The 18228-nt window shown below is 42.4% G+C and overlaps 1 protein-coding gene across 11 annotated transcripts in view; it reads left to right on the top strand.

Moving 5' to 3' along the window:
* The window catches only part of OPCML (opioid binding protein/cell adhesion molecule like), a 1172302-nt gene that overhangs the window by 416373 nt on the left and 737701 nt on the right, over positions 1-18228 (top strand). The window contains exon 1 of one of the 11 annotated variants that reach the window (XM_078339862.1): positions 10748-10936. The exons of the other annotated variants lie outside the window; for them this stretch is intronic. The gene's annotated coding sequence lies outside the window, so the exon portion shown is untranslated. Of the gene's footprint in view, positions 1-10747; positions 10937-18228 lie in introns of those variants that run through there. 11 annotated transcript variants of the gene reach the window in all.

The raw sequence follows: 18228 nt of genomic DNA, 5'->3' as shown, positions 1-18228 counted from the left end.
CCCACAACACACATTAAAACCCCTTCCCCACCAGACACACACACAGGCACGCAGGCACACACACACGTAGAAACTGGAGTGGTTTTTCTTTAACAAAGTCCACCATTTTGGGCCCTTCAAATCCAGCCACATCCTAAATTTCCAATCTTACTTCCAGTGAGCATTTCTTCTTCCACCTGCTCAGTCTTTTGTTTCCTCTCTTTCCACCTCTATTCCCCACCCTTTCTCCTCTTCCCTATTCTCTTACTCTTTCCAGCCTGAGTGCCCGATTCCAGGAGCACCTCTTCCTGGAACATCCTTCCTCCCACCTATGCCTCTTGAAATCCTACCCAGAGCATTAGGAAACAGCTCTATTTTTAGTGTTGCATGCTTCCAAGCTGCTGTCTGCTCCTGGTGTGCTGCAAAGGCTTCACTGTTGATCTGGAAGCTGCTTTCTGGAGCCTTGATCCCAGTCTGCCTCTGCAGTGCTTGCAAACTCTGTCTTCTAGGAAGTGAGAAAAAAGCTGGGGGCTCTGCACTGAAAGCTCATTCTGCCTTGTTTGAGGGTGGGTTTCAGTTTGGCAGTAGAGGCATGGACACTATAGTCAAAAGCTTGATTCACTCTACCATTGCTGTATTTCTCTTCATGCATATCATTCCAAACCCTTCCTGCTCTATCTTGACTCATAAGAGCCCTTCTTCACAAATAGAAAACTAAATGGGTCTTACTGTATGCATTATTAATTTTTCTTACCTGTCTCCAACTCTCAGTCTCAGACACTACATCCCTGAGCATCTGCAAATGCCAGTAATGAGTTTCTCATACTAAATAGATAGACTCTTAGGTCTTTCGAATAAATATGGGAACAAACTATCAGAATGGGTCTGTGAACGGTAATGTGATATTTCTTGGTCAATATCGCTTTTTTGTCCCACAGTGGAGTTCTGCAGCTGTTATATATGGCAACTTTCCAACGTGGGTAATTACATTCTGCTTACCCCTTGCTTCTCTTGTGGTTCTAAGATAACTTATCCTTCATGTCTTTTCCTAAATAAAACAAAGAAGCCTACTTTTGGTTCCACTGTTTGCAGAGGCAACTGAGGGAGAGACAGGTAGCAGAGTGGAAAAAGAACGCTGCTGTGGGGATTCTGAACAAAGACCCTCCAGCACATTCTGGTGGGAATGTTAACTCCTCAGAGCCTCAGTATTCCCATCTGTATTTTGGGAGTGTTCTGCCCTACTCTAAATTGTTGTGGAGATTACGCAGAATATTACAACAGAAAGGACTTTAAAAAGTACTGTAAATATCTATGGGAGATTGTTGGTCGCCCACATAGAAATTCAGCTGGGTAGGGACAGGTTTAGCAGAGTATTTCCTAAGAGAGGAAATCCTCCTTCTGTCTCAAAAACAAAACCTAGTCTGACCCACTGTTTAAAAAAACGAAAGAAAGAAACCCTATGGAGGGCAAGGAAGAGGAATCACCACACCAGCCTCTTGAACAGGGAAATAGGCAAAGCTATTGAAGAAGAAACAGGAGTCAAAGGGTGTGATTCTGGGAGAATCTCAACAGCTCACTAGCTAATCACGTGTTAATCATAATGCTAGTTTGCTGGTCTTAAATTCTTCAGTAACAGGCAGGGATCACTAACACTTCAGCTGTTATTTATTGTTACATTGTATATTGTTGAGAAGGTCATAAACATAATATAAGCATGTGAATACCATCAGATGAGAGGCCCCAGCGTTGATGATTAACAAAACTGGAGGACCAGCCAAAGCAGGATATGCTAACCAGGGAGAAAAATGTCTTTCGGAGCAGTTTTTCCAGAAATTTCCGTTTGGTGATTGTACAATTCTGTGTGCTTGATTGTAAAATGAATATGAGGCTGTTTTCAAGAAAGAAAGGGAATCAGTAAGTGTGTGTAAAATGTGCAATAGAACAATAGCCAAGAAATGAAGAGGAGGAGAGTCTGGGAATGGGAAAAAATACTCCAGAAAATAAAAGTGAAAGAAAGTGACTATAATTATGCACGAAAGCTCTGAGCCAAGGAACCTTATTGGTGTTCTCTGCTGCCTTCCAGCTGGCGTGTGGGGAGCTCTCTGCACCCTCCCGGCTCTGAATGACTTTGGGTCCAGGGAGAACAGCACCACCTGCTGGTGCTCATAGTAGGATGGTGGCTCATCTCACTTGGTATGGCCTGGGCTCCTTTGCAGGGTTCACTAAGAGTTCCCTTGAAACAAGGAAGACAGGACAAGAGCTGGAGCAAGTCCTGGAGGATATTTCAGGAGGAGAGCCCATGGCTGAGGAGCTGGAGCAGGAAGAGAGGGCTGAGAGTGATCCCCCAAGGAGTGACTGCCCAGTTCCCCTTTCTCTCCTGCCTCCACTGCCCTGGAAACAAGAGCACAGGAGGCATATGCAGCTCACACACTCACCCAAGACTCAGAGGGAGGCCTCTCCAAAGAAATGGAAGGATTGTGGCTCAGGACAGGGGTGCCTCAGTCCCTGAGACTTCCGGTGTTTGGGATGAAAGACCTTGCACACTGAAGAACTGCCTCCTATTATTTTATGTGAATTTCATTTTGTAGATGCTTAAACCACCCCGAGCACCTTTACCTAGTTAAGTCTGCAAGTGGGGAAGTGAAGCAGGTTTTGCGGTGCTGGTCATGTGAGCAGGAGAAAGACATGGGATGAAAGGCCTGGGAGTGCCTTATTAATAGTTAAGTGGGCAAGGCTGATAATGGGATATCTTTTTATTGGCCCCACAGATAAGTTATAATACACAAGCTTGCAGACAGCTCCTGTGATTTGCATTGATACAATTCAGGCTGAGGTTTTCATTATATGGCAGGGATGATACAGGAGCCTGTATTATCAAAGGCAGCTGAAAGGAATTCAGGAGCGATCTCATATTCTGTGTATCCATATTCATTAATGGTTAGTAAGGTGCTTTGTCCCAGGTGGTATTGGATGTTTCGTGGTGAATCATTAACAACTTGAACAGCTTTATACATATGTCTTGTTGATGTGTAAAGTCATTGCAACCTAGGTTTCTCCCCCATCCCCCGCCCGAATGAGTGAGTTCTGCTTTACTTGGGCTTCTGCAAAAAGCCTAGTGACATTTTCAATGAGCACAAGCATCTTGTGGATGGGAAAGGGGCTGGCAAGACAAGCCCCAGGAAGCTGGCAGTCTGGTGTAAGAGATACAGGGATGGTTGGTTTTTAAGGAAATAGCGTGGCAGCAGGCAATGTTATTAACGAAAGGGAGGGTGGCTTCTGTAGCTGCTGCTCAAGGAAAAGAGAGGGGGGCTACTGCACTTCCCGGGGGATGGCATAAGGGACACATTTTCCGAGGGTGATTGGGGTGTTCTGGAACGGGCTGCCCATGGTGCCCCAGGAAGCATGGAGGGGAGAGTGATTGACGAGCAGTCCGAAGGTGAGGGAAGGGCTCATAAGGTAGGTGAGAGAAGATGCCGGAGGACGGAAGAAACAAAAATCTTTTAGCAGCTGAAAGTAAGAAAATTTGGAGGCTAAAAACAAAGGAGCCAAGGCAGCTTTTCCTGGCTGGAGATGGGAAGAATAAATGGGATCGGAGTTAGAAACCAATTATCTCTGATTGCACAATCAGGACACTGCTTCTGAACCAGGCTCTAGACGCCCTGCCACCCAGGGGCCTGAGGCCACCTAAGGATGATGTCAGATCTCAGGAACTGTTGCATCCGATTCCACTTAAGCCCTGATTATCATTAGGCAACATTTGGAGGCCATGCCTTCTGAGTTCTAACAAAGCAGAGAATTTTCAGGCTGTGTGGAACCTACTTTGTGGGCAGAATTTTAATTTCTGAGTTGTTAGACACCAGAAAACCTGAAATTAACTTTCTGATTTCTCTGACATTGGTTCAAAGCCCCACAGAGCTTCCTGAAAAGTTTGAGGACTTCATGCTAGCCCTAACACCACTGGCTCATCTGCCAACCACCCATCTTCGTATCTTTGGGCCCTGAATATCTTTGTGGACTTTGTCCCCCACTTTTTTCACTTCCCTTTGTAACCCCAGAAAAACATGGGTCTGCTTTCTATCACAGTGGATGAGTTGTATTTTCTTCTTTAATATATAAATAGAATCATAGAGAGTGTACTCTTGTTTTGTCTGGCTCCTTTTCACTCAACATAAGTATTTTGAGATTCAGCCAAATGTGTGTTTCAATATGTCATTTCTTTTTGTTGCTGTTTAGTATTCCACTGTATCAGTACTCCACAGTTTGGTTAGCCATTCAGCTGTTGATCAACATTTGGGAAGCTTCCAGTTTGCAGCTATTGTAAAGTTGATACAAATTTTAGCGTACACATCATGATGATCCATACACCTTCATTTCCCTTGGATACATGACTAAAAGAAGCATGGCTGGCTCATATAATAGCTGTTTCACTCTGAAACTGTCAAACTATTTTCCAAAGTGCATGTATCATTTTACATTCTGATCAGCAGTGTGTCGGAGGACCAATTCCTCCGTGTGTCCTCACCGATACCACGTATAATCAGTCTTTTTAATTTTAGCTGTTTGAATACTGTTGCAGTGACTTGTCACTATGGTTTTAGTTTGTATTTCCCTAATGACTCATGATGGCAGGCATCTGTTCATGGCTTATTATTCAGTGGTGTATCTTCTTTGGTGAGGTGTTTTTCAAATCATCTGCCAATTTTTTAATCGGGTTGGTATTTCTTACCATTAAATTTTGAGAGTGTCTGTATATTCTGCCTACAAGTTCTTTATTAGCTGTATGATTTGAAAATACGTTATCTCAGTGGTATTTGTCTTTTAATTTTCTAAACAATGTCTTTTTAAAAAGTTTTTAATTTTGATGAAGTCCAACTGTCACTTGGTTATTTTATGAATGCTTTTAAAAGTATTACAGCATTATATTTTACATTTAGGTCCATAATTCATTTTAAGTTAATTTTTGTATGTGGTACAAAATATGGATTGAAGTCCATTATTTTGCATATGGATATGCAATTTTTCCAGCACCATTTGTTGAAAGGACTATTTTTTCTCCACTGAATTACTTTAACACATTTGTCGAAAACCAGTTGTCCATAGAAAGACAAAAAGAACATACAATTAGACATCTGGGCTCTGTGCGGTTCAAAGATGTTAAGACAGCACTTGAAATTTTAGGTCTTAAAATATATGCAAACATTCATAGGCAGGTTTTTATGTGGACATAAGTATTTAACTCATTTAGGTAAATACCTAAGAGTGTTATTGCTATATCACAGAGTAAGCCTGTGTTTAACTTTGTAAGAAACTGCAAACTGTCTTCAAAATTGTCTGTATCATTTTACATTTCCACCAGCAATGACTGGGAGTTCCTGTTGCTTCACATCCTTGCCAATATTTGGGTTGTCAGTATTTTTAATTTTAGTCATTCTAATGGTCTGTAGTGGGAGATCATAGTTGTTTTAGCTTGTCATTCTCTGATGACACACAATGTTGAACTTTTTAAAATAATTTTCTCCTATGTTGTATTCTAGAAGTTGTGTTGTTTTGCTTCTTACATTTAAATTTATGGTCCATTTTGATTTAATTTTGGGGAAACATGTAAGGTCTGTGTCTTACATCATTTTGGCTCCTATAAAAATATAACATAGTCTGGGTAGATTATAAACAACAGACATTTATTTCCTACAGTTCTGGGGTATGGGAAGTCCAAGATCAAAACACAGATCTAGTGTCTGCTGAAGACCTGCTTTCTGATTCACAGACAGCCATCTTTTGCTTTATCCTCACACGGTGGAAGGGACAAAAGCCCTCTCTAGGGTCCCCTGTGTAAGGACATTCGTTGCGTTCATGAAGCCTTTGCTCTCATGACCTATTCCCCACCTTAAATTCCCACCTCCAATTATCATCACACTGGGGATTAAGTTTAACATAGATATTTTTGCAGAGGCAGCGGGGGAGTGACATAAATATTCAGCCTATAGTGATCTATGTTTAGATTCATTTTGTTTTCAATTATTATTCAATTATTCCAGCCCTATCTGTTGAAAAAATTATCTGCTTTAATTACTCTTGCTCCTTTGTCAAAATAGAGTTGACTATGTTTGTGTAGCTCTATTTCCAAGCCCTCTGTGCTGTTACGTTGATCTGTCCCTCACTAATAACACACCGTCGGGATCACTGCAGCTTTGTAGTATGTCTTGAAGTTGGATAGTACCAGTACTCTTACTTTGTTCTTTTTTAATATTGCATTGGTTATTTGAGGGTCTTTGTGTTTCCATTAAAAAATTTAGAGTCTTAATTCAACATAGCGATGTTTTAATAATATTGTCTTTCTATCCATGAACACAACTTATCAATTTATTTAGGTCGTCTTTGATTTCTTTTATCAGAATTTGTAGTTTTTCTCAAATAGAGCTTGTACATATTATGTTAGATTTATATCTAAGTATTTGCAATTTTTTTTGGTGCTAATGTAAATGCAAAAAAAGTTTGGCCAATATTTCTAAAAACATTTTTTATGTTCCTTTCTCCTCTCCTATAGCAACTCCGTTTACATGTATATTTGGCCTCTTGAAGTTATGTCACAGATCATTAATGTTCTACCCATTTTCTTTTATCATATTTTCTTCTATGCTTCATTTTCAGGATTCTTTGCTGTAGTGTATTTGAGTTCACTGTTTTCTTCTTCATTGTCTAATCTGTCATTATTCTCATCTAGTATTTTATTTATCTCACACATTGCAGCTTTTCATCTCTAGAAGTATGGCTTAGATGATTGTTTGCTCATTCTCCACGTCTCTGCTTAACTATTTGAACTTATGGAATACAGTTATAATAATTGTTTTAGTATACTTGGTTACTAATTCTAATATCTGTGTCAATTCTCACATTCTTGCTACGTCATCCTGACTGGAGTGCAGGAGCGTGATCAAGGCTCACAACAGCCTCAAGTTATCCTCCTGCTTCAGCCTCCCAACTTCCTGAGGCTGTAGGCATGTGCCATGACACACCTAGCTTTCTGTTTTTATTTTTGTAGAGATGGGTTCTTGCTATGTTGCCCAGGCTGGTCTCATACTCCTGGACTCAAGCTATCCTTCCACCTCAGCCTCTCAAAATGTTGGAATTACAGACATGAGCCACCACACCCAGTCCTTGCTTCTTTACATGCCTGATACTTTTTAAATTAAATGCCAGACATGGGGAATTGCATCTTGTTATACACTAGATATTTTTGTTTCTCTATAAGTACTATTGATCTTTGTCCTGGGATACATTTGAATTACACAGAAATAATTTCATCCATTTGAGTTTTGCTTCTGAAATGTATTAGGCAGAACTTATGTCTAATCACTTCCTACTGAAAATTTTTCCATGTACTCTACCCAATATCCTGTGCATTACATGGCTTTCCTGTGTGGTGACTAGGAGCAAGCACTCTTCCTGGCCTGTGTGCTGCTGCTACTAATCCTCTCCCCTGCCCTGGGTAGCTCCCTCACATGCAGGGTCTAATCTGTATGTAACTGAGTACTCGGGAGGAGCTCTTTGTAGATCTCTGAAGTTCTCTGTGTAGCTCTCTCCTCTCTAGTACTCCATTCTGCAAACTTTAGCTGCTTTGATCTCCCCCAGACTCTCAACTTCATCTTTTCAACTCAGAGAGTCTTTCAGGTTCTACCTGTTTCCCCTTCCCCTCCGTAAACCCTTAAGGCAAGGAATCGTCACAACTGCGGTTTTCCTTTGTTTTCCGGCTCTCATAGACCTCTGTCTCTCATTACCTGATGTTCAGGGCCTTGAAGGTTATTGCTGTAGATATTCTGTGTGTTTTTTCATTGTTTTAGGTAAGAGGGCAAAACTGGTCCCTGTTACTACTCTGTGGCCAGAAGCAGAAGCCCCTGCTACAGAGAGGAACTTCCTGGGGTCCTTGTGAGACAGATAGGCTGAGCCGCTTCATTCTGACGTGCATTTCTTCTCCACTCTCTTGGCCCCAGTAACAGCTCTCCCTCTCCTGGTGTCAATGAAAAGCTGGTTTTAAAGATGCAGCTTTTCTCAGGAGCAACACTGGCAGGACTGGGAATCTGTGCATCTTTTCTACCCTGGAGTTCACAGTCGGTAGACAAAGAGCTCCCACCCATGAGAAGGCTGCTTTGAAAGTCAAGCTGTGGCTGAGGGGCCCTCGGAGGCTTACACTTCTTCCGAGATACCTCCAGGGGCCCTCTCCACGGGCAGGGACTACACCATTTGAAAGTCTGAGACATGTCCCCCACTTGAGTGAGAAGTTTGTTTCATGGAGTGGAGAACTTGGCTCAGGGAGTGGTACAGAAAAGAGGACTCCAAAAGGAACAAAAGGAAACCCTTTCTGGAGATTATTCCCCTTCCATTTTTTTAGTCCCTCCTACTTTTTATATTTGAAAGGGAAGGGAAGGCTGAGAAAGATATTTGCCAGCTCCTTCATACCGATTGTTCAGGGCAGGCGTTAGTACAGCTGTCAGAAGAGCAATGAATCTGATCCCACCTCCGTAGGAGTATCTGAGGAATCCCTTGGGCACGAGGGGAGGGGGCTGCCAATGCCATTTGGCACTCTTCATTAGTTCCTTTATTCCATCAGTTTTCAATATGCCTCCATTTTCAGCAGTCACTGAGGTGCTGGAGATCAATGGGTGAGGAAGCCTGGGGTAAAGAGTATCAGGACTAAGGACAGCAAGGAGGAGAACTGAAGATCATGTAAGGGATTCCTGAGAAAACAAGGGAAACCGGTCGTGCTGTGCTGATATGGACTGCTGGTTGTCTGCACCGCAGCAGCAGCATGTCTTAAAAACCACATTATCTCCCATGTGTGGAACAAAGTACACAGTCACCCCTGTCTTCTGCTGGCCAACCAGACCCATCACTCAAAGCCCAGTTTGAAAGCTTGTCTTATCATTTATCTCTTATATTCATATGAGATGCCCCGCCTTGATACTTACATGGACCCTTATATTCCCCTTTTAGAAAAATAAACTTTAGTATTTTGCTATTTTTCTTTTTTCCCCTCTCAATTAGACGATAAATTGTGATGACAGCAATATGTTTTGTTCACATTTGTATCTCAGTTTTTAGCACAAGCCTGTGTACATTGTAGGTAACTAGCAAATATTTATTAGATAAATGACTTTTTTTTTTTTAAGACAGAGCCTCTCTCTGTCACCCAGGCTGGAATGCAGTGACGGCAATCTCAGCCCACTGCAGCCTCCCTTTCCTGGGCTCAAGTGATCCTCCCACCTCAGCCACCCGAGTAGCTGGGACTACAGACACATACCACGACACCTGGCTAATTTTTGTATTGTTTGTAGAGATAGGGTTTTTCCACATTACGCAGGCTGGTCTTAGACTACTGGGCTCAAGCAGTCCTCCCACCTCAGCCTCCCAAAGTGCTGGGAGATTATAATCGTGAGCTACCATGCCCAGCCAAGATAAATGACTTTGACTCATTTTCTCCTTCAAATGACCCTATGAGATAGTCAGAGGGCCTACAGTTATCATCATTTGACATATATACAAAGGAGACCCAAAATGGTTGGATCTTGAAATCTTAGAATAGAATTATTGCTTTTTAAATTAGCAGGTATCGGGAAGAATATCTATTACAGGACATGGAAAGACCTAGGAGTGCAAGCCTAGAAGTACAGGATGATGGATCAAAAGAGGGAAATGGGCAGATCTAAGACAGATTTTTATTACCCTTCCTAGGTTTACAGATACTCTCATAATTTTTTGAAAGTTTGGAGACGGGAAAAAAGAGAAGGTGTCACTAGAATTGGCCATGCAGTGAAAATGTGGACGCTGTTTAAAGTACCATCCTGCCATTTCTCTGCCAGAACGCTGAATTAAAAAGAACTATATTTTTCCCTACTTGACCCTCCTCTAGGTGCTCTCTTCAGTGAAGATGTGCACCTTCTCCATTTCTACCCTGTGTCAATCTCCTGCAGTTACATGTGGGTCCCTATGGCTTAGAATCCCAGGAGGGAGCTGGGATTCCAGGCCAAGTTTCTTTGTGTAGCTGGGTAGCCTTGGGCAAGTTACTCAATCACCTCATTGTTCTTTTAAAAAGAATTATAAAAATATGGACTGGAAAGATACATGTCAATAGTGACTGCTTATATAGCATTGGGCAGAAGGATTCAGAAGAGACTTAAACTCTGTCTGTAAGATTTCTATTCATTCTTTAAAAATGTCTAAAGTAGGCTGAATGCAGTGGCTCACACCTGTAATCCTAGCACTTTGGGAGGTTGATGCGGGCAGATCACGATGTCAGGAGATCAAGACTATCCTGGCCAACATGATGAAACCCCATTTCTGCTAAAACTACAAAATTAGCAGGGCATGGTGGCGCGTGCCTATATTCCCAGCTACTCGGGAGGCTGAGGCAGGAGAATAGCTTGAACCTGGGAGGCGGAGATTGCAGTGAGCTGAGATTGTGCCATTGCACTCCAGCCTGGTGACAGAGCGTCTCAAAAAAAAAGTCTAAAGTAAAAGTGACAGAATATAACACATTATATTTAGATGATGGGCACATATGCATTTGTCCATTGTCCTCTGCACTTTTCTGTGTGCTGTTTGTGATGATTAATTTTATGTGTCAATTTGATGAGGCTAAAAGATGCCAGATAGCTGGTGACACATTATTTCTGGGTGTGTCTGGGAAGGTGTTTCTGGAAGAGTTGAGCACTGAAACTGACAGGCTGAATTCAGATCACCCTCACAGTGTGCGTGGGCATTATCCAGTCCATCCAGGGACTAAACGAAACAAAAAGACAGAGGAAGGGAAAATGTGCTTCTCTTTGAGCCAGGACATTGCCTTCCCTTACCTGGAACATCAATACTCCTGATTTTTGGGCCTTCAGACTCAGATTGATTTATACCTCTGGCTTTCCTGCTTTCCTGGTTCTCCAGCAGAATGGGGCACTTTTTCAATCTCCATGTGAGCCAATTTCTATAATCTCTTTCTCTCTCTCAGATACGTGTGTGTGTGTGTGTGTGTGTGTGTGTGTGTATGTATACTGTATGGGTGTATATGTATATGTGTGTGTGTCTGTATACATACATACATACATATATATATATATATATATATATAGATAGATAGATAGATAGATAGATAGATAGATATATCCTATTGGTTTTGTTTCTCTGGCTAACACTGACTAATACACAGCTCACATGCACCCATTAGGGGAGGGGCTATAGAATGATGATATAGATATCTTGCAGACTTTGGTGAAAAGTAGCGATTCTGTATGTAAAAGATGGAAACGTAGCTGACGCAGTAGGTGCTAGGATGTTTGCAGCATTGGTAGCATAAAGAGGAAGATAAAGAGATAGAGGCTGATTGTAAAGAGTTGGGGTAATAAAGCTCAGATGTAGACACTGGGAATAGCTTTGATTAATTAACCACAACTAAATTCAGGGAAGGGATGTTTTCACTTAGGGAAAATAGATAAAAGTCTATATAAAAGTGACTTCCTCAGCTTCCTGGGATAGCTTAGATACCCTCTCTACACATCCAAAGCATTGAGAAAGGAGCTTCCTCCTGATGTTGCTTCTTGGAACCAGGAGTGTAATCTAACAGTGTTTCTTCGGTGATTACAGTCACCATTCCAAACAGTTGCCTGGACAATGGGGAACTTCAGCCGTTGGGCTTTTTGTTCTTATTTGTATGAATTCCCAACCCATATGGGGTTTAACCAGAGACAACTGCCCAGTATGTCCAGGTACACACAGGAAAGAAAAGGCTCCTCTTTGGGTTTCCACTGGGAAGACCTCGCTTCCTTAGTTCTCTTTTTTCTTTTGCAGGTAGAAAGAAATTGAATGGAAAGATAATTCAGGTTCTTATGCTGGTTTTGAACAAATTGCTGGCAGAGTTTTCATTGTACAAGGAGACAATGGGGAAAATGATGGAAGGGCAAAGGTGAGGAAAATATTTTGAGGATCCTAAATCAGAAGGGTTCTGCAGGGGTGGATGAGCCTTTCAGGGTTGCAGAACATGGTGAAGGCTGAGGAACAAGGGGCCTGAAGATAACAGCTCAGTCTCAACGTCCCCATGCTGCCTGCTGGGCCCTGCAGTGGGGCCCTGTGATTGAAACGGACACCTTTGCCCTCTGGGGATGCTCAGCAAATGTCAGGCTTTAGTGAGATTTCCCACAGTGTTAAGGGACTCTTGTGAGGTATGTGCCACCCATAGCAAGTCACCAGTTGAGGTTGCATTGACTTATCTCTCTGGGAAGGGGCCACTGAATCTGTGATGGAGCAAATAAGCCATAAAGATGGGCCTAGGGTGCCCTGGGCAGAGGAGATGTCCTGACCCCAGGCTTCTGTGGTAGGCTGCATCCTAATGAATTTGCTGAGAGCTTTGCAAAGAGCCCCTTAAATGGGGGAACCCTAGGGCTGAGAGACAACTGTAAATGTCAGACAGCTTAACCTTCACCTTCAGGGAAAGCTGGACTTAAGAGAATCAGACAATAAATAGACTTTCTTAAAATGCCATTTTTAAAAAATTTCCTGAGGGCATGGCTTAAGTATGGAAGAAATAGACTAATCCTCCCTCTCATTCGCACTCTTCTCTTGCATTTCCTTCTCTCCATTGAATACCCACCTGCAGAGCAGAGATAAGACCATTTTCTGTGCCTTGAAGGTGTGGTAGTCATTGCTGGCATTGCTGTTGAAGGATGGTGGCCAAATTGACAACCTTTGACCTGACTCATGTTGTCGACTTCTTGGGGTGGTTTTCCTTTTGTCTGGCACAGAGACCGTTCAGCATATCCCACTTCCTCCTTTCGGTTTTATTTTCTGAAACCTCAGATGACATGGAGTGGTTGATACCAATGATACCAGCACTTAGGATAATTATAATAATGAATTAATTAAAACCCCCATCACCCCTTAAAGCACCAGGGTGCTGAATCCGAATGAAAAATCACAAAGCGAGACCCAGGAAGGATGCCACTCGGGAGGAGGTGACCTTTTGGCATATGGTTATTCAGGGGTTGGGTGCATGGGTTTTTAAAGAACTTTCCAAGAACCCATCCATCTGGACCCCTGTGTGGCTCTCCCAAGCATGCAGGGCTGACCAGATGGCCCTGGATAAAGCAGCTTCAGGGAAGGGAGGTGGGGAACCCATCCAGAATAGCTTGTCACCCTTGGAGGCGTGCTGCCCTTGGCTGAGGCACATCCCTTGTTTAAATCTTAAAAGCAAAGATTTTTTAAAATGTGTGTATGGGCTGTCATTTCCACCAGGGCAAACAATAAAAAGACTACCCAGCAAATAAACGTCTAAAAAAAACACAAACAGACCTTGATAAACAACAATATGTTCTCTAGCATGAGAATTTCTCCACCCAGGGTCTCTGTTTAATATTCATGATCTTTTCCAAATCTTTTAAAGTCTGAGAAAAACAAGGGTAGCACAAGGGCGAGAATCATCTGTCACCCAAATGAGCTGGCTGATCCCAAACCGTATAATCAATAAAGTATCTGGAATTGAAGGAATTTCTTACTGAATGATGTCATAGGAAAAAGCTCTTCTTCAAACTCATGTCCTTGGGGTTGTCACAGTGTAAGCACTGATCTGAGAGGAAATTGATTCTGCAGACTGAAATATTTTTTCCATGTCACTTCATAGGAAGAAGTCATGGAAAAACATTATTTCTGCTTTCAGAAGGCTCTGAGAGAATTTTAGAACATCTATCTTTACAGTATTTTAGAAGCACGTTGCTAGTGATTTCCAAATGAAAAGGGAATGTGAATACCTTATAATGATGAAAGCAGCTTGAGAACAGAATTACTTGCTAGCCATAGGGACAAATGCCATAGCAGTGTCAGTGAGCATTTGCTAAGCCTTTATTGGGAGAGATGCTAGATTCCAGTTTACCTGGGGCAGCAGGTATGTTAAATTTTCTAGTTGAGATGGATTTGGGAGATGCATGTGAACGCTGAGTTGTGCCGGAGAGAAGGGGAAAGGTGTAGGGAGGGGAAAATATTTACTGATGAAAAGGTGCCCAGGTGACTCTCACACACTCTCTGTGCTCCCCACCTCCACTCCTCATGAAGAACCACTGTCAGACTCTGTCCATGTGCTGGAATGTGAGAAACCTAAGCGACCAAGAGGATGTGAGAACACGTCAACCAGAAAGTAGAGGCCTCCTGCCCAGAAGTGCCTGAGGACTTCCATGTTTATGTTTTGGAACTAGAGATCTGACGTTACTAGCGAGCAGTATGGCACTGTAGAACCCACTTTGCTTGGTAAAGACTTTATCCTACCACTCTTACTATGGATTAAGAAAATGAAGTCCCAAGAGGATTAGCCACTGCTCCCCCAAGACTATCCCATGGTCAGGCAGTAGCAGTTGAACTGAAACTAGAATTCAAGAGTCCCAAGCTCCATCTATGTCTATACGATTACCACCATGCGTGCTCTTTTCAGAAATACATTGCAGTAGACATGTGTAAAATAATATCTCTGTTATTACCAGAAACAATTTTATGCCATTTCTAAATTACTTTCTCAAATGCTATATGGATGCAGATGAGAATATAGGAGCCTTGAAAATATGGGTTTTCAATAAGCATTTGATCAGGCCCTACATCAATATGCACATACTTCAAAAAGAATCATAACGGGATGGTGTGAATATTGTGTAATTTTAAGGGCCAAAAATAAGGCGTAAATTATAGATGATCACTTTCCTGGGAACAGAAATGTTAACACCAGAAGTTGCTTGGGGCATTTTTCTGAAAGTACTTGTCTAAAATATTCGTACTCAAATAAAAGACTTTTTATAATCTTAAAGATTTTAGAAGGTTTTAAGGATTGTCAAGAAATGAAATGGTGTTCATCTGGAAAATATGCTGGCAGATTTTAAGAGCCTTAAATGGGTAGGCAAGAAACAAATAAACTTTAGTGTTATCAAGTGTAAATTGAAAGATTTATGAGAATGTAATTTAATTAGATAACAAACTGTTTCCCCAGATCTCACTAGCCTGGGGCGTAAAAATGAGATTGTGTGAGTAATAATAAACAGATGTAGTCTCTAACTCCTCCACATTAACCCCTGGCCCAGGATTCCTATCACCTTCCTCTGATCTGTGTCAAGAGCTCATACTTTGGCCTGTCTACGATAATCACATATATCCAGAAGTTTTCCCAGTTGGGACTCATCTGAGGTATATCAGGACATTCCGAGGACGTCTTTTATCTATCCTAATGAATATCTATCCCTGGCAGGCACTCACTAAAGAGATAGATAAGTAGATAACATGGGTTTCGATAATTGATGAAGTAAAAATTTCTAGTTTCTGCCAGACAGAGGAAATGACTCTGTGCAGTTATAGATTAATTAAAATGCTATGGTTTGATAGGTAAATCCCATATATAAACAAATATGAAGGGGGCCAGGCTTAGTGCTTCATGCCTATAATCCCAGCACTTTGGGAGGCCGAGGACGGCCAATCAGTCGAAGTCAGGAGTTCAAGGCCAGCCTGGCCAACATGGCACCATGGCTTGGCTGGAGGGATAGGCCATTTATAGACCTTGTCTCTAGTAAAAGTACAATAGTTAGCCAGATGTCGTGACACGTACCTGTAGTCTCAGCTACTCTGAAGGTAAAGGCATGAGAATCGCTTGAACCCAGGAAGTAGAGGTTTCAGTGAGCTGAGATTGCACCACTGTACCCCAGCCTGAGTGACAGAGCAAGATTCCATTAAAAAAAAAAAAAAGAATATGATGGGATGTTTAGTGAATTACAGTAAGTAAGGAGAATTGTGGGTGATTATCAGAACTGTTGGTGTTTAGTATCTTCCTTGTCATCGGAAGCCCTGGTCCTGATGGGCTTCCATCTCTCACCAACTGGAAAAACTTCTGAGATGTATGTGATTATAGCAGACTGGCCTAAGCATGAGCTCTTGACACAGATCATAATTACTGAGTGTTGTTCACAAAACTAACCCCTCCAAACTGATTTCATCCATTTGAAGACAGAATCACTTACTTAAAAGCATAGTCACTGAAGCCAGGTCTCCTGAATTCAATTACTGGCTGTGATTTCTTAGATGATGGCCTTGGATGACTTCCTCAACATACCTGGACTTCAACTAACATGTTCCACAGAGGCAATCATGCCTGCTGTCTAGAGTGGTTGGGAGGATCATATGAGCTGATTCATGAGAAATGCTTGGAACTGTGTCCTGCTTGGGGTAAGTGCTCAGGAAGGCTTAGCTCTTGTATTTTTCCAAATGGATTTTAAACTCCATGAGGGCATTGCTGCTGCTGTATCTCCAAGTGCCTATGACCTTGCCCATAGTAGCTGCTTTATAAATATGTGTTTATTAACTGCCTGGTCTTTGAAATGGTCTTTGATATTTGTACACATTAGATGCAAAGTACTTTGCTCAGTAAATGTGTGTGCATGTGTGTATACACACATACACAGACTATATGTTAGAATATATCTATATCAGTCTATATCTTTATCTATAACCTGGGAACCCAGAGGCTGAGAGGCTCATTACAGACCTCAGCTCTTAACCTGAGCTTTGCTGGGTGATGGTGAAGCAGGGTTGGTGATTCTGCTGTCTTTGAGTTTCAGGCTTCCAGATCAGGCCCAAAACTGTGCACAGGCGTAAAGAGATAGACTTAGAGCTTTCATTTCCTTTGACTCCACACAATCCTGCGCTTGCAGGAAGAGCCTACATCCACCCATCCACCCCACAGCGTCACCCCTCTCTCCCTGCAGCCCTACCTGCCCTTTCCCACTGCGTGCTCCCCTACCTGCTCCACTCCCATGTGCGTCCTGTGTGACATGAACGTGGAACTCAGTCTTCCCTATCCTGACTTCACAAGAGCTGTGGACTTTGCCACTTTATTCTCTGCCTGGTGAACTTCTCGCTACTCATGATTCAGCTCAGTCACCTCCTTTGTGAAGTTTTCCTCGCCTCCCCTCCTCAGTGTGAATTTTACTCTTTGAAATTGTCTCTCAAGACTCAGTGTATACCTTGTCGATGTGCCCTCTACTGTTTTGCACTGTGGCAGGTGAATGGTTTCTCCCCTCAGCTGAAATAAAAGGGTTTTGTATATATTCAAGTATGTTACTAATCCCTAGTGCCTGGGTTGGGCTTTTTACCAAGAAGCCCTTGGTAACCATTGGCTGAAGGACCCTGGGAGTGAGTAGATGGTTGCATTCCTACTCCTACTGGTTAGTTATGGCATTCCTAACTTATATGTGTCCAGGTTCCTTCAAATCAGGGACAGAAGGCCCTTCTAAAATAGTACAATTCCAAATGTATATTTGAAAAGATATAGATACTATATACAAGATGCATCTATAGAGATACAAAGATAAGAGATGCAAATAATCTGGCCCGTGAGAAAAGGAACATGAGCCTCTGAGAAGGAGCTGTGCCTGAGCCCCCTCAGCCTCTTCTCTGAGAGTCTCCTGGCCAGTATGATTGTCTCAGGCTTGGCTGGAGGGACAGTCCATTTATAGAGCCTAGGATGTGATGGCTGTGGAAGTTGCCTGAGTCGATGCTGATAAAAAACTTGCCAAGAGCTGGCATGATGTGCTATTTATATGCACAGTCGGCATCTAAAAAAGTGATTATCCAAAGGAAGTAATTGTTTAGAGCTTCACATGGAAAGCCAGTCCTCCTTTGGCCTTCGGGACCAACACTGCTATCAATGCCAAATTACTGCTATTTTAATACTTGAATTAAAAACAAGACCAGCCATTTGCTCAGTGGAGGGTCTCCACTGGCTCACGTCCATGCAGGGGTCTGTACAGGAGGGCACTTTGCTGTGTTCCTGGCTGCCAGAGAGCACTTTATTGGGAGAGGGAGGCATGGCCAGGAATACTTAGCTGTCAGCCAGCTTCCTGCCTCCTCCACCTCAAGGAAGAACTACAGAGCTGCTTGCAGGGTGAGTGGGAGTTCTGTGCTACTGAGCAGGAGTAAATTGGGGACAAGACATTGGTTTTTTCGTGTTTTCTTTTGTTTTTTTCTTTTTTTTTGTATGGTAAAAATCCACTCCATGTGAGAAGAGAGCATCTTATGAAGACAGATGGCCATGTTTGTGGCCTCTAGGCAGGCTCTTCACCACCTCTCAGCCCACTTGACTTTCATGTCTTCATGAGTCTTGCTACTGAGCAATTCTCTCCATCTTGTCTCCTTGACCAAAAGGAGGCATTCAGTCTCCTTTCCAGTGTTCAGGCCATTTTATTCAGGACA

This window comes from Callithrix jacchus, chromosome 10 (genome assembly GCF_049354715.1).
Source record: "Callithrix jacchus isolate 240 chromosome 10, calJac240_pri, whole genome shotgun sequence".
NCBI classification, from domain to species: Eukaryota; Metazoa; Chordata; class Mammalia; order Primates; family Cebidae; genus Callithrix; species Callithrix jacchus.
Note: the sequence above shows the minus strand (reverse complement) of the source record. Positions and strands in the feature narration are given on the sequence as shown.